General features: G+C 38.5%; 2 pseudogenes; both read left to right on the top strand.

Moving 5' to 3' along the window:
- Positions 1 to 210: 210 nt before the first annotated feature.
- On the top strand, positions 211 to 1,546 carry LOC147518667 (uncharacterized; annotated as a pseudogene).
- Positions 1,547 to 13,005: 11,459 nt separating this feature from the next.
- Positions 13,006 to 16,734, top strand: LOC147518666 (uncharacterized; annotated as a pseudogene).
- The last annotated feature ends 9,068 nt before the right edge of the window (positions 16,735 to 25,802 follow it).

The raw sequence follows: 25,802 nt of genomic DNA, 5'->3' as shown, positions 1-25,802 counted from the left end.
ATACATATGTTGACATGCATCGGTGCGGTTTGTGGATTTTATTGGAATCTGTTAAATTTGCTAGTTCATGGAGAATCTGACGAGACCTTTGGCAGCTTGGATATAGCACTAGAAATCCGTTCTGCGTAATGGGATTGTTGCTTCACAAAACAATGAAGGGCTGATTGTGCTGGTGAACGATTGGAAATATTACTAGGTGGGTGAGCAAAAATGGGGCAGCCAACACTATTTGGGGTTTGGGAAAACCAAGTAAAGAGGGCACCTTTCCAGAGAATAGGGAAAAGAAGTCGTAACAGAGAGAGGAGAGGGTTCGAATCGATATCGGGTGTGGGAAAGAGAAAGCTCAGAGGTGTAGGCTGTCGTCTTGGTAAGATGCAAGAGCGTAGAGACCCAAGTGCTAACACCATGAAGGCCTCGGTTGCGGCTATCAAGGGTGAAGTGGCTGAGGAAACAAGGGCAGTGGAAAGAATGTCAAGGATCCGAATGGTGTTGGGCGCTAGACAGTTTGAGGAATGAGAAGTCGATCAGCTGAAGAGGATGGGGTCTGCCCACAATTTTATAGACCTGCCAAGTATTTCTTCATCCATATCTGGTGTGGAACTTTCAAGTAGACTGCGTTAGTTCCTTGTTGCATGCCCACCTACTGGGGCCCCCTCCTCTGTAGTAGAACTTGTAGTTTGTATTTGCGGATTTTTGAAAGATCTTGCGAATTTGGAATATCAATCCTGTAAAAGGAGGAGTTGATGTGAAGGAATTGTTTCACTTATACATCATCCTCTGGATTCAAGATAAGTGACTATCACTACTTGAGTCCTGCAAATTAGACAAAATGTTGAGAAGGCAATTGTGGAGGCTTTGGAGAAACAGTGTTCAGACGTTATATCACCTTTGAAGGACAATCTGGCTCCTAAGAAATTTGGGTTTAGATACATCTAGAAACTTGCTAAGCGTACCGACTGCGTCTATTCTGTCCCTGAAGAGTTGGGAATCCTTTTGAACTCCATGAAGAGAATTCTTGATGTGCTGTGGCCAAGGATAGAAACCCAATTAAGGTCATGGGGTTCTTGTATACCAAATGGTGGAAGCCGTTATGCTGAGATCCAAGTTTAGGGACTGGCGACAAGCGATTGGGGAGAAACTTGCAGATAATTCAAGAATGCAGAGTGCAACAAAATTGAAAAAGATCATCCAATCTTCGAAGGGCCCAGATGTTCGGAGCCGAATGCAGCTCCTGAAGGACCAGATATCAACTACAATTGATCGCCTCCATACTGTCTTTGGTACGCATGTATTTGTAGCTATTTGCCGTGGCTACTGGAACCGAATGGGTCAGGATGTGTTAGGTTTCTCAGAGAATCGGAAAGACAACAGAGTGTGGTACAAAGGATAAAAAATTACTGTTGCTGGTACAAAACCCGTTACGCCAAAAATTACCTTTCAGGAACCATCAGAGCCATTTCATCCGTCATGGTTTTTGGCTCAGGAACATAATTTCCACGTAAGTGTTCATGTGCAGTTAAGTGAATGGGGACTAACCTCGGCTTAATTCAGCACTTACTCATGGGAAACTCATAATTTATCAACTGGAAGTCAAGAATCTCAACCATGGCCGCTGTATAGAGTGAGAAATTGGTTGAACCGGACGTCTTTGAGTCTCATGGAATGGAGTCGGTCAATAACAGAATCCATTTCTTTTCAGCAAGATACTTCTTGCAGAGATATTCAAAAGTGTGTCTTCGCAATTATCGATATGGGAGCAACAAGTGTGAGACGGAATAGCTGGGAGAGCAGGAACAGCGACAGAGACTGTAGCATCGATGGTATGGTCAGCAAGTCAGGTTAGGCCGTGGACGGATCTGATTTTAGGGCAGGTTGTATATTCTATTTTGATGTGATTGGAATCTGCGCTGGGTATCTGATTCGGGCGCGTGGGATTCTATGGATGGCGGAAGTTTTGGGTTGGCTACTTGTGAATCGCCAATGGCGTTAAGCCTGAAATTGTAGTGCAGCTGATTCTAGTTTACCGATCGATTTGTTAGGTGGCAATTATACTCTGAAGAATGAAAAGGGCATGAATGGGTGCCCTAATTAACACTTGGGGGCATGGCGAAGTTGTCTCGGATACGGCCGAGCTATCGATATCGGCGGCTGAATGATTTTGAGGCAAATGAACAAGGAGATCCAGAGTTTGAGATTGAGTTATGCGGATTGGAGCGTCCGAATATGAATGGTAAGTTGATTGCAAAAGAGTTGCAGAGACATACCGCGGCAGGTAACTTCTTATGTTGTTGTCATGAACATAATAGGCGGACGAGTGGTGACTCGATCGTCGACCCGGTGTTGCATTGGGGCGAGGCAAGTCTTGTCCCCATCCTTGAAGTAGAGATATGTGTGGGGATAGAGTTGGGTTATCCCCAAACCTCATGATATTCCGCGAACCTACTCGCTCTGGGAGGTCGCAGACTATGAATGAGAAACGTGGTTGTACACCTCAGGGTAAGACGGATGGTACACTATTTTGGAGCCCATGATCGCCAATTATATTTGTATGCAAATATTTATGCTGAATTAATGTTCTTCGTTAAAACTCATGAGTTATTTGTGCAACACTCGAATATGAAAGTTTCAGGTTACAGAGAAAGATAAAGATTCGCAGAACAGAGTTGAGATTGAGCTAGTGTTGAGAGATGGATCCATCTCACCTCATTTACTACCGTATTTGCATACACTATATTGTCATAAAAAAGTTTACTGTCTCCATTAAATGTGTATTGCATGATATAACATTGAGTTAGACCAGAGTCGAGCCCCGTACTAGCTATACGAAAAGAGAGGAAGCTTGCTTTTACATATTGCTGAGTGAGCCGAGGAATGATAGTTTGTGTTGAATGTTATATCAATGAAATAGAGAGCATACTTCTTCCAATTGTTTCATGAGTATTGGGCTATGAACAAAAATAACTTAGGGGCAAACTGAACTGCCCCTATTAGGCTTCACAGCTGACCAAAGACAGCGGGGGGGATGAGCCCTTCGCGGACTAGAGGTCCAAATAAAACTTGGGGGCAAACTGAGCTGCCCCCATTAGGCTTCACAGCTGACCAAAGACAGCGGGGGGGATGAGCCCTTCGTGGACCGCAGTGTCCGAATCAAGCTTGGGGCAAAATGATATGCCTCTAAGCCAGAGAGCCGGGGGATGAGCCCGCCGTGGACCATGATGTCGAATCAAGCTTGGGGCAAAATGAGGCGTCTATAAGCCCGGAGAGCGGGGGATGAGCCGCCGTGGACCGCAATGTCGAATCAAGCTTGGGGCAAAATGAGCTGCCTATAAGCAGAGGCGGGGGATGAGCCCGCCGTGGACCGCAGTGTCGAATCAAGCTTGGGGCAAAAATGAGCTACCTATAAGCCCGAGAGCGGGGGGATGAGCCCGCCGTGGACCCCTTGAGTGTCGAATAAAGCTTGGGGCAAAATGAGCGCCTCTAAGCCGAGGAGAGTGGGGGGACGAAGCCCCGCCGTGAACATGATGTGGAGTGTTGAGAGCTGGCCCGAGGAGAATGGGATGAGACCCTTATGGAGATGTTGGTATTACTGAATAAGAAGCCGAAGGGTTGAGACCGCTTGGCGGATATATTGTTGAGCTCTACAAAAAGAAATGGAGGGATGAGGCCCTTTGAGGGCGTGATATCGAGTTCCATGGGTAAGTCTGAAGGGGTGAGACCTTTCGTGGACAATAGGTGAGTTGGAAGAGTGAGAGCGAAGGGGATGCGACCGCCGCGGATATTCTAATGAGTTCTATGCGAGAACCGATTGATTGAGACACTTTTGCAGAGATGATGATTGATTGTGAAGAGTGAGGGCCAAGGGGAAAAAGACCCATCGCGAACTAGAGTAAGGAATCTTGAATCAAGTAAGTAGAGGATATCTCGGACCCCCAACGCGAGTTCGTCGGCGTGGTTAAGGGGCGAGAGGCATCTGTATCGGCCAAATTCATGATTATCAGGATGACACGTCTCATGGACAGAGGTAACATATAAGGCACAAGGGAGAGAGAGCATAGGATCCAGTCCGCGAAACATTAAAGGGACGTGGACTCCAGAGAGACATAGTGGCAAGGAGGGGTTCAGTGACTCAAGAAGATGTAAGATACTGAAACCGGGGTCAGGTGTACAAGATCCAGCCCGCGATAAGTAATGCGAGAGGTGGACAGTTAGAGAAGGAGAGCGGTTACGAGAGAAAGAGAGGAGATGAGAATAAGAGGGGCGGTTATGAGAGAGAGGAGAGGAGGAGAGAACTATGGCGGCACAGCTTGATCCCCCGGAGAATCGGGGGTACGTAGGCAGCCCTAAACGGGTTCAGCTGAAAGGTTCACAAGAGAGAGAGTCTCATCTTCGAGAAGAGACAGAGGAGATTGGAGGTGTGAGGTTAAAAGGTATGAACAGGGTTCACACACTATCCATTAATTTGACCTACTAACCAACCTACTAACTGATAATTACTAGCATTTCGCCCGGCTTATGGCCGGGATTGTTATATTGTTTGAGTTTTATTTGTGTTTTGGGCTTAAGTTTACTAAGAAAAAAACTGATTTGGTCGTGTAGTTTGCTTTTAAATAGCCATATCAGGTGATACCGAAGCTATTGTTCCTACCAAAATTAATAAAACAAAATATGATAAAAATCAGTTGGTTAGTGAGATAAATTTAGAAGAAATTAATAATAATAATAAATCAATAATTAAAACAAATTGACATTCAAACGTCCAAAGATAAATAGTTACCAAAAATATTGAAAAATCTCACATGTTAAATTATTTTTAAGTAATGCATGCTAAATTACTTGTGCATTGTTTAAATTTAGTGTATCTTTTGCACCATGATACACATCTTTAGTTGTTTTATTCTACATATCTATGGCCGCACACAAATAGGAAAATGGTAAGTGTAGACAAAAGTTAAATGGCAAATTGTAGCTTCGGTTTTCAGACCCGAGTCAAACTAATTATTGAAGTTGGTTTTATGAGCCTATATCATAAAAGTTCATAATGACACCGCGATATGAGATTATATATATGTCAATAAGCATTAACTCAAATTATTATATACTACATAATAGATCACTTTCAGATTATCGAAAAAAATAATAAATAAAAAATAAAACATAGTAGATTACTCTGGCTTGTCTTCTTTTATGAAGCTTCAAAAATCCACTCGTGAAGTGAAGCCAATTGATCATAGATAGGCTGATTTGTTTCATTCTCCATACACGTCATTTACAAAACATATAAATTAATACAAAGCATTTTCCATACGCTCTTTTATATTGTTCAGATAGTAGCAGCCCACATTCGGCACCAGGTAACAACATCACTTGTAGCAACCTACAACATTACACGTTCAATGGATATAAGTACAACAATAGAACATCAAGAGGAGAATATCAACACTCAAGACTATAATGAAACATTGCAGGCGAAGTGGGAAAACTGTGTACCTTCAAGAGAATAACTGTAGAAATTGGTCATCCTTTCACTTGAAGAGCATGGGTGACTGGATGGAGTTCATGATATACTAAGAAAAAGATGCACCGTAATTTTGATTGCAGGTATGGAGATCTTAACATCTAGATACTTAAATCTCACTGACATCATTTGCAGTTTAAACAATAGAAACTTGGGTTAACTAGTATTACCCCCCCACTAGATGAGAAATTAGGGTCTCCCCCCTAAATACACACAAAAAAAAAGTCAAAGTGGGTTGATCGAAATTTTTTTGTGTGTATTTAGGGGGGAGACCCTAATTTCCCATCTAGTGGGGGGGAAATCCTAATTGACTCATCTAGTGTGTGTGTGTGTGTGGGGTAATACTAGTTCACCCTAGAAACTTATTTACTACAACAAAAGGGGTCGGTTGCAACGCACTCTTTCGCCACGCCTAAAATTTGTTGCAATAAGTCATCTTTTACAACACCGTGTGGCGTTGCTAAAGGTCATCCGTCTTAATAGAATTTTTATTTTGAGAAATACCTAGAGCGACGCCTTGAGCGTTGCAAAAGTGTTCGCTTAAATTTACGATAAATAAGAAAAATAATTAAATTGAAAATGTTTATTGTTGGCAACGAGTGTGGTGCTGCTATAGATTAAATATCTATTGCAACTCCCTTGCCGTCACTGGCAATTCCGGGATAGACTATGTGTATGACTTGTTGCGACGTTTTCGGTGTTGCTAATGCACTTTGGTTTGGGCGGATATATTCTTTTTGGCTGCAAATATTTTTCGCGCTCCAGTTTTCATGTTCCCGCTGCAAGTCATAACAGAATTAGAAATACCATAAAAAAAAACACATATTAAAACCCTAGATTGCCGTCTCTCTCCATCTAAACCAAAACTTCTTTCCTCCATCTCCAAAACTCATCCTATTTCTCTCCATATCTTCAAAGCTTATCTCTCCTCCACCCTCAACCTCCACTATTTCTAACTTTACTGAGGTGAGAAGAATTGAAAAGCCATTGAAGCTACAACAAAATCAAAAGCTTCGTTTTTTTGTCCCCTGCCCTAGTTGAAAATTTTTTTTTTCTTGTCTTGATTGATTGTTTTAGCTTTAAAGTTGGATTTTTGGTGTTCTTTTGCAGTGATTTGTGGAGCAGGTAGAACTGCTTTCGAATTGGGGTTCTCTACGATTGGGTAAGATATATTGCTTTGCTTTTGATTTTTGGGTATTTTGTTTTTGTTTTGATTTGTGATATAAAGAACAAATCTTTATATTTCAATTTGAAGGAATTTTGGCGTGTATTCTATTCCAATATCAATCTTTCTATGGGAATAGCGCTGCCTTTTAATATTCTTGTTATGCAATATATGAACCATGCCATACTATTGTAAACATATTGGTGTTATCAGTTAAAGAACAAATTGCATGACTATACATGTCAAGTTTATTTGGATGATATCAAGGAAGAAGAGTGGTGGCTCATTCCATGCGTGAGTCAGCTTTTATATATTGTTATTTTTTGCTGGAGCATATTGAAACCGAAGGGAGACCTTAGTTTCCCAACCATGGCCCTATTGCTAAGAAGATATTAAAAAAAATGACCGACTTTTAAAATATTGAGTAAATTTTTGGATCTGGATATCGCGCGAATAGAATAGTGCCGTTGAAAGTAGAAAAGTATGGTATGAATCTTTCTTTCACTTTTTCCTTAGGAAAAGTCCTTAACGTATATGAATTAAGCACAACTAGGCCAATTAAGGTTTGTACGATTTTAGCGATTGTAAGTGGTGCCTTGTTTATGACGTGTGTGTGTGAATTTGGGTTTTGAGTTTACAAGTGAGAACCTTATGTCTTATTTTATTTTGGCTAATTTTGTTGATTCCTCGATCTTTGCAACTTAATGTAATAAAGTGACGGTAATGTAATAGTATGTTTGAAAACTTGGTTCAGGTCCTCAACTTAAACACTTGCAACAAGGAAAATAGGTTGAAGCTGTAAACTTATTTCAGGTAGCCTTTTCATGTTCTCTAGCTTGTATTTTTTAGATTAAAATTGAACTTTGTTTTCTTTGTAATGCAATTTTAGTAGTTTTGAACAATTGATAGCTATATTTTAGAATTGAACTTTTGAACAATTGATAGCTATATTTTAGAATTAAACTTTTGAACAATTGATAGCTATCTGAATACTGCTTTAGCTTGAAAAGCGACACAAATAGTCTTCAGTTGTGACAGTTAGGCTAGAAACGAGATAACAGCCCTTTTTTTAAGAAAAAATAAATTAATAATGCTGAATATGGTTTATATTTGCCCTGAACCTAAAACCGCCACCTTGAATAACCTGTATGTATCATAATACCAGCACTAAACATGCACTAAAATTCTCCAGTAAAATAATGGCATCAACATCCAATAAGAACTCTTTCATTAAATTGGAATAACCGATAACCATTCACATAACGTAACTTTCGTTTCGTTCATTAAAACAATTTACATGGCCATTCTTTAATAATACCAACCAAATCAAATTCACAATAGTCATACCGACACCAAAATCAACTAAGCCTAACTAGCTGCACTTGACAAAAAGGGCTTCACATCTCTGTTTGAGTTCATCGCTGACCTACAAAATAATAAAAATAGGACTATCAATACACAAGTGATAAGAGATACTCTAAAACAACTAATGGCATTTCCACACAAGTAAAAACATGATGCAGGTCACATCTCTATATGACATTGGAACACAAGTCCGATAACCATCATTAAAATTAACAATAACCATCATCCCCATTTAACAACCCCAACTTAGGAAGTGAAGTCTGAACCTAAGCAACCAAAGCGTAGTAGGGGGGGGGGGGGGGGGGTGGCGGCGTCAAAGCGCCTTAACCTCAAAATTCCCCATATTCAAAGCGTCTTCAGAGCATATGCTATTCTATATTTACTTAAGTTTAATTATTTTTATTTTTTTTTTTTCAAGAAACAGTGCAACTCACTTATTTTATTTTACAAACAGTTAGAGAAAAACATTAAAAACTTATTAGGTACTAAAGTGCTAGACCACAACCCCACATAAGGCCTTTTACCACGTGGAGTAGAGAGATGGTTTTCCATTTGGGTATGTGTAACTGTGTAAGAAATAAATTGTTAGGCGAAGGCTTGGCCTACCAAAACTGTGTTTTGTCGGGCCCAAGTCGAGTTTCAACATTTACTCTCACTGATTGGTTATTTTCGTTGACAGAAAATGGCCTAAATGAGAACTTAAACATAAAACATACTCACGGTCACCATATCCTCCATGAGACCAAAGATAGTCCTTTTCAGCTTATTGTCATTTTCTAGGAGCTCAAAACGGCCGGTGTGGGGTATTACACCGACTCTACATGCATGAGATAGGATCGAAGATGATGCTATTGAATGTGGCATTAAGTAGCAAGTGAAAGCATATGGCGGTGTCAAGGACCTCTTAATGACTAAAAAAGTATACAAAGAGAGTGAGAAAAGAAGAAGGTATTAACAGTTTTGAGTAAGAAGAGAGAGGGAGAGATATTAGGGGAATAATGCAAGGATACTATACCAAAGTAACTAGTAACCCATAGCTTCTGCTTCCTCCCATAGCTTCCGCTTTCTGCAACAGAGCATCCAGTAATCCCCAATACCGAACTGACGAGTGCTTACTCTTTCGTCATACTTTCCGGTCCACCACCTCGATGCCAACCAAACTTTAGTTAGTGAACTTGTAAATATAAAAAGAGTGAGATGTAGTTATTTTGAAGTAGAATAGCACATACTTATTCACGTTTCCTTATCGTCATGTGTTCTCAAAGAACTATAACCAACGTCGACTCCTATAGATACCACATATATACGCGTAAGTTCATTATTATAATTTGTAGAAAACTAATGAACTAATCATTTCTTCTAACTTACGGCTAAAGAATTCGATAAGAACTTGTGTTTTGATTACTAAAACACACGTAACTAACTGTATGTGTAACTAGCTTGCAAGGTTTCTATGGTTTCGGGTGATATTTCTTTATAAACTACTATTACAGGCAGCTACAGTACACTGTCAGGCTGCTACAGGACACTGCCAGGTCGCTACAGGACATTGACAGGCTACTGCAGGCCATGGCCATCACCAAGCCACTAAAATTCAGCACATAAAACTCACAATATGCAACTATGCAACCTGTACTTAAGCACGCATAATGCGTCTAATGATTAGGTCCGTAGCTTAAAAAACTGGGCATCTGTGGGCAAAAGTCCATTTTCTTGTAGTCTATAGAATCGAGGGCACAAGGTGTACAAAAAAGAGTACCTAATTAGACATAGCTGCATTTCACGTAAGACGTAATTAAGTTGAAAATCCATCCACCCTCGTTCAAACTCAACTACATAGAAGAGAAGAGAAGAAAAGATCAAAAAGTTAGTGTACCAATGATTTTGCCACATTTCAATAACTAACGCATCTAAAGCTTTAAATGACTTTCCCATGCCAACTTAAACTACAAAAAAAGATCAGAAGCCAAAACTGAATACAAAAGAGCACCTAATATAACATGCAAACTGATTAAGCGTACAATGAAAAACCAAAGACAGAACTTATAGCTGCCTTTCATGGAAGACGTTATCAAATTTGATAATCCATCCACCTCGTTCAAACTCAATTTAAAATAAAATAAAATAAATGATCAAGCAGTTACCATTATATTGAATCTTCCACATCTTAATAAATTAACTAAAGAACATAAAGCTTTAAATGACTTTCCTATATCAACTTAAACTACAAGAATGGATCAGAAGAACCTATCAGGGAGAAAAAAAATAAGAAAGGGTCAACAGAAGCTAGAACTGAATACAAAGCAAACATACCAACATGCAAACCAACTTAGCATGCAATGAAAAAAGAAACATGTAACACGCAAAATATTTTGAGAATCCATTAGTCTTGTTACTGATACATATTATTTCACTTTATTTTTGTCCCAAATTGATCATTAACTATACAAACATACTAAAATTACTGGAGAATAATCCAAATTAAAAGTCGTAACCCTCGCTATATGAAAGTTGGATGGAAATCTAAGACTAGCTATAGGATAATTCACCCGTAAAATTTAATTCCCCAAATTGTGTTCTTATCTATAAACATGTAAACCAATTCAAAGTACGCAAATGATGATAGCTATAATAAATATTTAACTAAATCACACCTGACCTTGAGCCCAAGAAACAATACCTATCATGTACAAACTTTTTGTGCTTCATTCGTAACCAATATGACCACCAAGTGCAATGGCATTTGGACAAGTTTAGCATCTACGTCCTTCATTGCAAGACCATGTAGCCTTATCAAATCATTGTTGTGCTCCACTGTTTTGGTGTTGTTCAAATTGGTGTTCCAAGGGTTTACCAGCACACCCATGCACTTTAAATATTCTCCCATTGAAGGAAGGAGAACCAAAAGTTCAACCCAAAATAAAAACTCATACAAGTCAACTCAAACACTAGCAAGGGATCATACAATCAATAATTAAATAATGACTAATATGCTCTTTGAAAGTGGGGGAAAAGAAACAAAACAATAGCACTTTTTATTTATAGGCGTCCCCCTTCTTCCGCATCTCTTGAACGGTTGAACCTTCCTTTCTCATGTTTCTTTCTTTTCCTTTGAAATATCTACCTGCCCCATATATGGTGAGCATACCTTCCCAAAGTAAGTAGTGGCATGTACAAAGAAGAGGTGGCACCCCCACTTCTGAAGCTTTGTCAAAAGAAAACAGAGAATTGACTACTAGATATATTTCTTGCTGCCATGCTCACCAAAAGATTCTAATGGTGGAAATTAATATATATCTAGTTCCTTGCTAAAGAGAACCCAAAAGGTGCGTGAGTACAAATTAATTGAGAAGATTCTCTCTGTTGGTACTTTATACCATCAGATTTCCAGGAGCTTCATTCCCTTTTCATAGCAGGTGGTGGCATCCTATTAAACATTATATTTTATCTCAACTGGGTAGTAAATCTCAACTTTAACAGTAACTCCAATTTACATCAGAACTTGATTTGGGTCTGATTCAATGCCTTAATTTCAGTGCAGGAGAAAAATAGGAAAGAAGAAAATTTGGGTTTAATATGTACATACACAAAGATTTAAACTTATGGCACCTTCGATTCATGTAGACTACACTGAAGTAGAGCAAATTAAGGAAATAGGCAAAAACTAATTTATGCATGGATTTCACTAGTTAATTTGCAAAGATGGTTCGGTCACACTTCCAAGATTTTAAGATGACACAAACTAATAGTAAGCTAGGAATATCTGACCTTATCATGGAGTTCTGGAGTCATCTCAAGTTATGTACTGTATGTAGATACTTCACAGACTTGTTTCACGCAAACTGATCCTTCATATTTTTATCCAGCTTCTTCAATTTCCCTGTCTTTGGAATAACTCACCAGATAAGTTTTAGTAAAGCTTTTCGAACATTCGAGGCTGGTGGAGGCTTGTGGTAGCCTTTCTTTAGTGATATTACAAAACTAAGTTTCTAAACTTAAGAGATATTTTGTCTCTTGAGACTTATTTGGATTGGTAGAACTTGGTTTTTTTATTTGTCTTGCAGGCTTAATTAGCACTATATATACGTACATGGATTGAATGTTTGCTTCTTTTGTTTAGAGGAGTTTGTTTTACCTTGCCTAGATATGGTTTTATACTTGGATTAGTATGTTGTTTCAGTTTCATTGTATCGGTCAGTTTCATTATATCGGTTAAAAAATGAACTAATGCTTGGATTGTATAGTTTTTGTCTCACCACAAGAATATATAGGTCTTGCTTATTCATACAGACTCGCTCCTCATGATTTTGCATTGCTATTGTTTTCTTTTTGCGAAAAATGCACACTAGTGATCACACACTAATTATAGGGTGTAAAACAGTAGGACTATGTAAAAAGTATTCAATGTCAATGTCATTCTGAGCATCTCTGTCCATTGAGCATTAGTTGAACAGTTCAATAGACCAAATTTAGTAAATAAAAGACATTCAATAAGACCAAAAGCATAAACCTACTAATTAACTAACATTGCAAATCTTAGGGTCATAAAGTAAGTAACTTGCCTTGTAGAATGGGGAGTACAACTAGTAAAGACAATGTAATACAACCTTGAAAGTTTATTAGTTGTTGGTAGCTAATTAAAGGTAACGATGTCTATAGGTTTTTCTGTGACGTCACATACAATAGCTAATTAAACTATGTAGAAGATTAGGGGTCAAGTTGACAAGTTAAAAGTGAGATGTCTTATATTGCAGTTTGTCTTTTCTTGAAGTGAATGTCAAAAGTAACCTTCATTAAGTGACTTTCACTTTAAGTTTAAGGGTTTGAAAGTTTATTAGTTGTTGTATAAGTGAAAGTTTAAGTTCTCATAAACAAATCTGATAAGTTGGTGTGGCATGTGTACTGTTTTCGTTTGTGATGTCAAAACTGATTGTACAATTATTATCTTATGGTAGGAAACATGGAAATGGATAAGAGTTGGATACAATTGCCAAATAGGTTTTGGCCAGCGTATAAAAAAGGAATTCGGGATTTTATTGATATTGCTCGTGGTCATGTAGACAGTGCGGGCAGGACTAGGTGTCCATGCAAAGAGTGCAAAAATAGGAATTACAAGCACATCAATGAGGTAAATGATGATCTAGAGAGGTTAGGCATGGACAAGAAGTACACTCGTTGGGTGTTTCATGGAGAAGAATATGAGGAATTAAGTGATGATGATGATGACGACGATGATGATGGCAATGGTGTTCAAATGGTAAATTTTGATGGGTTAGATGACATGATTGAAGATTTACAAGCTTCAACACATGTTGATAATTTGGAGCCTCATGTGGAACATGGGGAATCCGGAGATGATGATGCATTGAATGCAACAGAAGGTGAAGGTGGCTTTAACAGCAATGGAGTAAATGTAGATCCATATGATGACCTTTTGAGGGAAGCACGCCAACCTTTGTATCCAGATTGTAAGATTTCTAAGTTAGATTATCTTGTGAAATTGCTTCACTTAAAGATAATCAATCGCTGGAGTAACAAATCGTTCACTATGATTCTCTAGTTGATTAAAATTGGATTGCCTGAAGGTGAGACACTGCCAAAGTCTCATTACGAGGCGAAGACATTAATCGTAACACAGGACTTGGTTATATCATGAATACATGCATGCAAGAATGATTGCATGTTGTTTTGGAAAGAAAATGACGGTCTTCAAAATTGTCTCGAATGTGAGGAGCCAAGGTATAAAGTTTGTGAAGGCAAGACTAAAAAAATACCACAAAAAGTGTTGCGTTACTTTCCACTTAAACCAAGGCTCAAGAGGTTGTTTATGTCGAGGGTTACTACTGCAGATATGAGATGGCACAAAGAAAAACATGATCGGGAGGAAAATGTACTTAGGCGCCCATCAGATTCTCAAGCTTGGGGCAATTTTGATAAGGAACATGAGTGGTTTGCCAATGATCCTCGCAATGTTCGCTTGGGTCTTACAACAGATGGATTTAACCCATTTGGCAATATGAGTAGCCAATACAGTATGTGGCCTGTAATGGTAATACCATATAATTTACCACCGTGGAAGTGTATGAAAGAATCGTTCACCTTCATGACGTTACTTATTCCAGGACCTTCATCACCTGGGAATGATATCGATGTCTATTTACGACCTTTGATTGATGAACTTAAAGAGTTGTGGAAAGATGGGATAGAGACTTATGATACAGTGGCAAAGAAAACATTTCGGTTGCATGCTGTAGTGTTATGGACTATAAATGATTTTCCCGCATACGGTAATTTATCTGGTTGGAGTACCAAGGGCAAACTAGCTTGCCCTAATTGTAACAAGGATACAATTTCCATGTATTTGAAGAATGGACGAAAGTTATGTTATATGGCAAATCGTCGTTTTCTGCCGAGAAGGCATGCTTGGAGAACTCGTGGCAAACAATTATTTGATGGAAATAGGGAGAGCAGGTTGCCACCTAAAGAGTTGTCTAGGGATGAATTGTTATCACAAGTGAACTATGTAGAACCCCTTCAAAATTTTGGAAAGCCTAAAAAAAAAGAGAAAGCGTACCGAGATGGAGTTGAACTGGACAAAGAAGAGCATATTTTTTGAGTTACCCTATTGGGACACTCTTAAGCTACGACACAACCTTGATGTTATGCATGTTGAGAAGAACATTTGTGACAATGTTGTGGGGACATTGCTAGACCTAGATAGCAAAACAAAAGATTCAGTAAAAGCTCGATTAGATTTGGCCGCATTGGGTATAAGAAAAGAGTTGCATCTAATCCCAAGAGGTGATAAGTTTGTAATGCCCCCGGCATGTTACACATTGTCATCTTCAGAGAAAAAATCTTTTTGTGAGTGGCTGAAGTCGGTGAAGTTTCCTGATGGCTATGCGTCTAACATTTCTCGATGTGCAAATGCTAAAGATGATAAGATAACAGGAATGAAAAGTCATGACTGTCATGTGCTCTTGCAACAACTTCTCCCGATTGCAATACGTGGTTTCTTGTCAAAGGATGTAGCCATTGCATTGGTTGAGTTGGGCTTGTTCTTCAAAGAGTTATGTTGCAAGACGCTAAAATTGGAAGTACTTGAGAAGATGGAAAAAGACATTGCAGTTATACTTTGTAAGCTCGAGTAAATATTTCCTCCTGCATTTTTCGATGTAATGGTTCATTTGGCTGTCCACTTGCCGCGTGAGGCGATACTTGGAGGACCGGTGCAGTATAGGTGGATGTATCCTATTGAAAGGTAAGGCATATGACTTGCAATTCATTTAACGTGAAATTAACATTTTAAAGTTAAATTTTTTATTATACATTAATTATATATGTGTGATTTGTAAACAGGTATCTACACACGCTAAAACAATACGTTCGAAATAAGGCTCGCCCCGAAGGTTCAATTGCTGAAGCATATGTTGACAATGAATGTCTCACATTTTGCTCCATGTATCTTCAAGGAATTGAAACTCGGTTCAATCGTGAAGAAAGAAATTATGATGGTGGTAATGAGAATCAAAAGACAGGATTTGATGTTTTCACCCAGAATGTTCGACCATTTGGAGCTTATACAAATATCATTCTCGAACCAAAGGATCGAGACAAGGCTCATTACTATGTGTTGAATAATACAGAGGAGTTATCAACTTATTTAGAGTAAGTTCTATTGCATTTAACTTATCAATTATGTTTTATACATTTTAAGCCACTTTAAGTTGTTAAGTTTATGTGTTTGATATGCATGTAGTCAACACATGACAGAGCTTCAAATGGAAAGCTCTCACATAACTTGCACGAGAGACAAGAAATGTTGTTTCCAAGTTGGTTTGAAAAACGTGTAAGTGTTTGTACTGTTTATTTTAATGTTATTGTTATGGACCGGAATAGTATGCTAATTATGCTTTATTGATTTGGTGTACATTTTTATGAATAGATGCAAATATTACGCAATGAGAACTCTCCTGAAGCTACCGATGAATTGTATTCATTGGCATGTGGACCTGATACACGTGTGAAACGTTATAGTGGTTGCATTGTTAATGGGATTAGGTTTCACACCAAAGATCGAGAGAAAAATCTTGAACCCAAAAAATAGTGGTGTTCTTGTAAAAGGAGAACACCAAAGGAAAAGAAGACCGACTTTTATGGTATTTTGACCGATGTTTTTGAAGTCGGTTATCTATTCGGGGAAAAGAGTTTATCTTTTTTCAGATGTGATTGGTATGATGTTGGTAATAGAAGGACAGGGATACAAACGGATGGTTTTTTCACTAGTATTAATGCCTCCATGACGTGGTATAAAGATGACCAGTTTGTCTTAGCCACACAAGCATGCCAAGTTTTTTACGTCGATGATACCAAATTGGGTAGTAGTTGGCAAGTTGTGCAAAAGATAAAGCCTAGAAATGTGTTTGATGTTCCAAAGAGGGAAGAAGAGATTGAAGCAGGAGGCACTGATGAGGCATATCAACAGGAGGAGCATACTGGGATGGATTTGGATAATGTCCAACATGATGAAACACATGAAGCTAGTAGCAGCGGAATCCAAAATGAACCTATAACGCCCATACAACTAAATAGAGACGATATGGACCCAAATGAAGTTGATGCCAACGAGGTCGTGACTGCTATGGAAAGTCGCCTTCATGACAATACCATTGTTGATGAGGAAACATAAGAAGAGGATGATGATACATTAATGGATTATTGTTCAGAGGAAGAAGCTGTCATATCGAGTGATGATGACACGGACGTAGATTGAATATTTTTTTAGTAACTTAATTATCCATTTTGTTATTGAATGGAGAGCTTTATCTTATATTTTATCTTGTTTTTCCATTGAGTAGAAATACTATATTAAACCTGATTTTTCTAGCATGTGTTTCATTTTTGGATATGTTGCATACTATATTAAAGCTGATTTTTATCATTCATGAATTCTTTCTTTATATTCATGTTATATTTGTTTCTATAGTTATGGTACCTGGTCTAAATCGACCCTCGAGGGCACAATCTATTTCACAACCTCAGTCTGTGGTTAACGAGGTGAATGGTTCGAGTGTCGGTAGGATTATAATTAATGGTTTTGTGTAATTCGTTAGTTAGTTCAAATAAAATGTCGTGGAAGCTCATACTTTTTTGTTTAACAGCTCCATTTAAGAAGAAAAGAGGTAAAGGCTGTGAATCGAAGAAAGTCATAGACTACAAAGACGCGTTATCGGGTCGAAACCAAGGATAGAAATTCAACCGGGTAATACTAGACACGTGGGGAAGTGGAGTGCTCAATTTGTCAAGGAGATTGTCCTAGTTTTGGCGTCGACACGGTCCTCTTACTGGCCATGATTGGAGTAAAGTGGGAGAGGAAGTGAGAAAACCATTACGTGACCGTATTATGGTAATGGAGTTTTATGTTTTAGCTATATGATATACCATAATTATTTTATGTAACTTTAAACTACATTTCTTGTTAGGAAAAATTGGATGTGGATATGCACCTTCCACATGTGAAGTACGCTGTGGACGCAATATTAGGGGCACGTTTAAGAGGATTTAGGTGTAATCTTCACAAGCATTATAGGAGTTTCAGAAATGATGGAGTCGCACGATCACACCCTTATAGTGGCTTGGCACAAGAAAAATGGAATGCGTGTTGTGATTGCTTTAGAAAAGAAGATTTCAAGGTAATATACTTTATTGTGCTAATTAGGAAACTGCTATGTATTGAATTATATTTAAGGGTTGTGTTGATTTCTTAAAGAAAAACTACATACTCATTGTAATTTTATGTTTTAGCTTGGTCTGTCTTTCTATTTGGATGATGTAGGGAGTACTTAATTTATTGGATTTTGAATGAGTTCAATTTAATGTTTTTGTTGGCATTGCTTTTGATATTGTATTCATTTTATTGCAGAAAATTAGCAAGCAAAATTCAAATAATCGGCAAAAGCTCGAAACAAACCATTGTGGTGGTTCAAAATCATTCCTAGGATACTTGGAGGAATCTGTAACTTTCTTTATTTACATACATTGGATTGCTTTTTCGCAGTTTGATATTATTTGAAGTAAATTATAAAGGGATATGTTTTCAAATCTTTACAGCGTGACTCTGAGACTCAGGAACCTATTGGAAAGATCGAATTCTATCGTCGAACCCACTTTAGCAATAGTAAGGGATGGACTAGTCTCATTGCTGAACAAAACTATGTAAGTAAATTTACTTGTACCTAGCTTTACCATGGTGTACTTATAGTTCGATATATTTAAGCCCAATTTAAACTTATAGGACCGAATGCGACAACTTAAAGCTGAGTCTGAAGTAGAAGGTGCTGAGCCAAAGACTGAGGGTGAAATTTTTATTATAGTATTGGGTGTAAGGTCTGGATACTCCAATGGCCTTGGGCATGGGGTCCTGCCAGAGTCATCTAGAAGGCTGGCATCCCTTCATTTAGAGGAGGAAGTGCAAAGGAGGAGGGGAGGAGGAAGAAGCTGAAAAAGCGTAACGAGGAGCTCACTGCTGAAATGATATCTCAAAGAAGTCAAATAGAGGAGATGGCGGTCCGTCAAGCTAGGTTTGAGGCTTGGATGTTGCAAGTCAATGCTAGTTCTTCATGGTATGTATGAGCTGTTTGCATTAAATTGATTGGTTGCATGCCTGATCGAGTAACTCCTTTTGAGATATTTTGTGTTTGTGATTTATACTAATCTGCGAGAACTATACGTGTATCCTTTTTCCTCAAACTTTTTCTGTATTGCCTCGTAATTTATACTAGGCAGTATCGAGAGATGGCGATTCTATGAAATTCTTATAGGTCTAGTTGCTCTAAATAAAGTAAAGCCTAGAGGCAGGGCAGTGCACTAGTTTAACTGTCAGATGCTAGTTTCAGTCATTCAGAGCTAGTTTCAGACTAGCTAATGATAGATCTCCTCCGAAAAAGGAAGTGAAAGCTCAGCTCGACCAACTACTGAGAGGAAGCTTTCATTATCAATACACAGGCGAGGCGGATTAGGATGGAAAAGTATTAAATAGCTCATCATGAGGTTTGTCCCAAAAGCATACTTCTCCCGCGAAAACTTCGAATTTGTTTAGTAGGGGTAGCATATCGGAAAAAAGCTTTTAAGTGAGATAGCTATTTTTTAGTCTAACCCCAATAGCTCCCTTTTTGCTTTATTTAAGCCGAGGAGCAGAGAAGTAGGTCGGATCTTTGCTTCGCCCGTGAAGCTGGGACCTTTGTTTTGCGTAGTTGAGTCTCGTGGATGGATTGGCACCGCGGATCTCTTTGTTCTGAGTGAGAGAGTTGGGAAGCTAGGAGTATAGCAATAGCGGTATGTGATGGGGAGAAGGAACTAATTCTTTCAATCCTGCTGCCTTCCAATTGCGAGAATGGGCTAGAAAGCGTTATGGGAAGTTGGGGTACTTACATGTCGATCTAGGGGCCAATGATCTTTGTTTGCCCTGGTAGGATTGTGGATCTCATTTGAGGGTCGGAAAGGCCTCTTGTTTGTTATTTGGGGCTCCTCTCTTTGTCAAGCTTGCTCTTCTCAGCTCTCGTGGGGCCGCATGGTATGTGTCAAAGTCAAAGGGTTCCAAACCTTGAACAAAGTTGAGAATCTTTGCTCCCTAAGGTGCGTATTAGGAGAATTTGTCAAAGCCCATGCTAACAATTCATGAATTCACCTTTCATGAGCAAGCACCGGAATGTACTTCTCTTTAAAGGCTCTCACACCATGCATATGGCCTACCTTGCTCTTACCATTGCCCTTTCACCTTCCAACAAGCAAAGCGGCAAAAAACCGGTGTAACCAACTTGTTAACCTACTTCTCATCGTCCCCTGAAGTTAGGTGACCTATCTTCCTTAAGACTTCCCTCATCCGTGAAAGTTTGTTTAAAAAAGAATCCCTTTCCTCCTCTAGTGGTCATTCGTTCTTTTGATGACTCGTGAGTCGAAAGAGTTGGTTGGCAGTTCAAGCGGAGAGAGGCCTTGAAGTTCGTTCAAAGGCACTAGGGGCGACCCATTCTGAGACGGTTTGATGCTTATGGGGTTCGGCCATATCCATATCGAATTGTCCAAAAGCTCATCAACCTTTCCGAGGGATGATGAAGGCGATGCCACAATTGAGGTAAGCGCCCTTGTCTTAGATTGAGACCTCTTGGCAGCCTTCTTCAAGTAGGCTTCTTTCTTCGCAAAGCGCTTTGGAATTCTTTGTCATTCCTGGGGGTGAGCCATTTTTTGAGTTCCTTAGCGATTTCACGCTTGTAGCAACGTAAGAAGAACTACCTACGGAGGGCTTTACTTACACCGCTGGAGTGATTGCTTTATTTTTCTCGGGTTCCTTCTCCGACCACTGCTACATTGCATTGCTTCATCGGGCTGGAATGACATGGGAGCCGCATAGGGAGATGTGAGTTCTATCATTCGCTCCAACATAAGAGATTACAGCTCTTACGGGGCAAACAAAGGGCTTTACATAGTCTACTTCGGGATGATCTATGTTTGTTTGGAAGCAAAAGTGCTCTCTTTCCTTCGTTTGTGGATTTCCCTTCTAGAATGTGCTCTCGCTTTGTCGGTTACGTGTAAAGGGGAGGAATGCCCCATTTGTCTTTCTTTTTGCCTAAGGTAACCCACAACTGCCTTTCCTCTTTCTTTCTACTTCCTCGAAATGTAGCATCTTCGCTCTGGCGATCTGTCCGACCAAGTTAGCTATTGGACTAAGGGATGGCTCATTGATAGTAGCTTGTCGGAATGTATGCAGTGCCGGCCGAGGAGTAGCCACTGGATGTTCCATGCGTTACTATATGAGAATCATATTTCCATGGTACCGCATGTGTATTGGTATCTTGAAATGGAGCGGTACTTTTTTTGATCACTCTTTCTGAGGAACATAAGAAAATGCTCAGTAGTTTGCTGGATGAAATTCCGTTGAGTGCGGAAGACCAAATACAACCAAACAGCCGAGTTCCCGAGTATCCTCGGAAGCTACCTGAGTCATGTACTTCTATATTTACTAAGCTAGTTTCAGGTCTAGCAACTGTGAAGAGAGTAAAGCCTAGAGGCAGGGCAGTGCACCAGTTTAACTATTAGATCCTAGTTTCAGAGCTATGCCATGCATCCCTAACGAATGATATTTCCTTAAAGAATGATCAGTGATTTTGATTGCCTCGCCGCCCTTCTAGACCTGCATATGCTCAGCTTTCTGTACACAACCTTGTACCATCCCTTGTCCAAGTCATTCAGAGCTAGTTTCAGACTAGGCACTGATGCATTCTCTTTTTTCAGACTGTCTTCACAAATTGTCATATGCATTCTCTTTTGTAGTAGATTTTCGTAGAAGGGAACGAAACATTAGTAGTTGTCTTGCCCTGATTTTGTTTGATGCATTCTCTCTTGTAGTAGTTGTCTTGCCCTGATTTTGTTAAAGATATTATTGCTAGAGATACTTGGGCTTAAGGGAGCTAGTAAGTTTGTAACTGCAAAACTTTGATGGCCACTGCTGTCCCATCCCTTAAGACCCCTTGGTAGACTTTCCCAAAGCTACCTGACCCGATAAGTTTCCCTTCATCAAACCCTCTAGTATCCTTTGAGAGTTCTTTATAAGTGATTCTGGGGAAGTTGAATTTCAGTTCTGGCGTTGACATGCTAAACAACTCATCTTTCTTGGTGGAAATTATTCTTTTGATGTATCGATGTCCAATCCAACAAAATATGGTAAATTAATAGTAACAGCTGCCTGTTCTTTGAAAGTAATATCTCAAGTGTCTAATGGTTGAATACTATGTATGCTGGTCTTCTGGTACAATTTAAGGAAGAATGATCTAGGAAAATGCACTTTTATCCACTCTGGGAAAAAATCTTACGGATTTACCTACTATGCCTTGCTCTTTTTTGAGAATATGTCTAAGTTATTGTGATTTTTAAGTTCAAGACAAACAAACCCGGCACAAAATGCTTGATACATGGCGAAATGCAGAACCACAGGGCGATCCATCGGCCCGATCGCCTTTGCATTTTGTCATCATCACTTACCATAATTTACCAGGGTATCAAGCATTGCTCTTTAATTAAATGTAATGCATTGTTTTGTGGACCATATTATATTCAACTTGGGTTTCTGCCAAGAGATATTGCAAAGTGGGTATAGTAGCTCCATTATGTGATGCTGGTTTTTTTTGTTTCTCTGCGTATATATATCCAAAAGTAGTACTTGCAGCTACTTTGGAAGGAAGCAACAACAAAGTACAACTGATAATGTATGTCTCACAGGCATGTCCTATATCCAATGGGACCCTAGTTTGACCACATAAAAATATTTCCCATGCATTGATTACTTGCATTTTAGCTTCAATTTTATTTTAATTTGGATAATTATACTTACTAATGTCTCTTTTCTTTTCCAATTTGTTGTTTGTATCAGATTGGCAGATTGGTTGGCGGTATATTGATAAAGAAAACTTGGGTAGATGTTGTTCGAATCGGCAAATTATGGGAATTTGGCCAAAATCTTATTTTTTTGAAGAACTAATATTATTTAGTTGATGGCTTTGAAGATTTTGTAATTCAGTATATTCGAAGAGACTAATTGTATGGATGCTCAAATAATGATTTTGGATGATCTTAATTAATGAAATATATTTGCTATAATTTATTGTGAATGAATACATTTGATCGGTGTTTTTAGTTTAATCATAAATTGTATTGGGCAGGTTTATATAAATTGAAATGATTCAAAATAATACGTAATACCTATTATATATATGAGTAAACCCATTTGCAACGCCGAGCATACATTTGGTGCGGCTAAAACCACTAGCAGGATAGCTAAAAACACACTTTTGGCAACGCCTTTGGCGCAGGTAATGGTTTAAACCTTTTGCGACAAAGACCAAGGGGCAGCTAAAAACACACTTTTGGCAACGCCCTTGGCGCAGCTAATGGTTTAAAGCTTTTGTGACAAAAACCCGTAGCTAATGCTTTGCTTTTTGTGATGCGAGGGTGCAACTAAAAGTAACCCTTTTTTGCAACGCTTAGCAGTGCAAAACTAAAAGAACATTTTGCAACGCCAATCGCTGCAAATAGTTTAAATATTTTAAAAATCATTTTAGTTTGGCAAAATACTTTAGCAACGCTAATAAAGTAATAGCAATGGGACAAGGCGTTGCAATAACCTTCAAGCTTTTGCGACGCCAATTGTTGCGTCTTCATTTAGCTTTTGTGACCCAATTTTTTGCAGCGCCTTTGTGACGCCTACATTGGCGTTGCCATTGATCATTGGCAGCACTTTTTCGTACTTATAGCGACACCAGATGGCGTTGCAATTGAGCCTTTCTGTTGGAAAACTGATTGAGAAGAAGAAACACTGAGAGCAAGGGATGCGGGATTACCAAATGCGCTTATACTGACAATAGGGTATGGGATTATATTCTTCTAGTGAAGAACAATATATGGTATAACTTATATTATATGGGCCTTGACAATGTAAGGGTGTCAAATCCTATATTATATTTGAAGTTGCTTGCTTCTCATTTATATGGTCACTTAACACTAATCATCAACAAATCTAAGTAATAAACCAATGGAGGAGAAAAAAATTCAAATAGTAACAATCATAACAAAAATTGACCCTTTAATTTATCGTTCTTAGTACAAAGCACTCTCAATTCATATAACTTAATGTTAAAATGTTAAGATCATTCACTTCACTTAAAGATTGGCATTCACTGATCTATCTGGATAACTACTAGATACCAGTTAATGTTTATCTTACTATAATTTATTGATAATCAAGTCTACTTAATAAATACATAATCACTAATTTAATCACCTTAATAGAAACGAAGACACCAAAGCGTGTGGTGTGTATTCTACATTAAAAGGAAGAAATGTATGAGGCCGGGCTCCTATCGAATCCAAAACCATGAATGAATCATTCTTTCAAGTTTGTGTAGTACCTTGAGGAGAAACGTTATGAGCATCGAGGCAGTCTTAATGTCCCCAATTATAGTAATCATCTTGATTTTGAGTAAGACAATCCAACACCGCCAGGAGAATCCGGATAGATAATATTGGAAACACGAATTCAAAATAAAAGTACACAAGGAACAAAAAGTTAACCTAATAACAATGGCTGTAAGCAACAATTATTCCAAGATTATATATTCGCTTTCAAGTATTTTAACTTTGGACCAGCTGTATGGATTAAGATGCAGTTGGGGCAGGCTTCCACTAGTCTTTCCTGCTTGAAAATTGAACGGACCTGCCAAAATGCAGCAGAGATATTGATATGCCTCCTTCCCAAAAACATTCAAGTCAATTCAAGCGTATTACATATAAAATTAGACACTATGTGGAAGACCACAAGAAATTAAGAAGGCATTTGTATATGCAAAAACAATAGAAAGATACGAATTTCATATTGGGAGGTGCCATTACACTAATTCACTTCCCCATAGAGTCATAGACCATACCTCACCCCCCAAACATAATGGGCAAACAGGAGTGTATCAAACCATCAGTAAGCCACTTAAGCAATGATTTAGTAGATTCTAGGTTGATGAAATGGCGTAAATAAATCTCCCATTGCACCAAACATTTTGGATAAGGCAGTTTCCTATCAATTGTTTCAACAACTAACTAAACAACTTCTACATAGTACATATAACATATTAAATGTTTGGAACAGGAAAATTTAAGTCATATCAATCAGAGTGCTAATTAAGTGAAACCAATACCGTGCTCATACACGAAGCCATCGAAGCTAGAACACCCAGGTCCACCATTGAGCCATAGAACAACAGGGTCCTTGGATGGGTTCCTCTCAGAAGCAATAAAATAGTAAAACAGATTCTTCCCATGACTCTCATCAATGTTCACATACTTTCAATACCCAAGTCATAAATATACCTAAGTTTGCAGACCGTTAAAACTTTTAAGCAAAATAATAAAAAAAAAAAAAAAAAGAGTTACCCAGAGTAATGTTTGGATTGAATAGATTTCAAAACCCCAAAAATTAAAGAATAGACAATGGAGTGATTAAATTGCTTCTTTCTTCGTCAATCGTGAGTTCTTCAATCTTGGCGGTTGAGAACTCCCCAAAAAATTAAAGAATAGACAATTGGTCGATTAAATTGGTTCTTTCTTAGTCAACCGTGAGTTCTTCAATCTTGGCGGTTGAGAACTCGTGGGAATTTGGTCTTTTGGGTGTTTTTATTTTATGGACTATTAGAAGGTTTTTGTTGTTCTAGGATTCATAGCTTAAACTTTGAAGGACTAGAAGGATTTTTAGTTTTAGAATCAATTTTGTGTTTCTATGACTCGTAGTTTTATCACGAATCCTTTTTTAAAGTGGCGTCTAATTGTTTTATGTACCTTGAAATCATCTGCACGATCTCGAGAGAATCCTACGACTGAATTATCTGGGATTGAGGACTTATATGTAATAACCGATGAACATGTCCTAGATAGTAATTAAAAATGTGTCCTTAAGTGAAAATATTACTGACGTGGCCTCCTGAAATCACATATGAGCATTTTCGCCCACTATGCAATAATCGATTTAGATTATTATTTTTTTATAAACAACTGATACTCATTGATACACATCAAGACACACCCCTGACCCCTGAGTGTCATTATCCAAACAGTCGCATAGTAGGTCGAAAAACGTGATATTGGTGAATTTTGACTTTTACACAAGTTTTGCCCTTCAGAGGCTCAGACTACCATCGTACCCAAACTCATGCCACTTTATTT

The sequence above is a fragment of the Coptis chinensis genome, chromosome 2, assembly GCF_015680905.1.
Source record: "Coptis chinensis isolate HL-2020 chromosome 2, ASM1568090v1, whole genome shotgun sequence".
NCBI classification, from domain to species: Eukaryota; Viridiplantae; Streptophyta; class Magnoliopsida; order Ranunculales; family Ranunculaceae; genus Coptis; species Coptis chinensis.
This window is presented reverse-complemented; position numbering and strand designations above follow the sequence as displayed.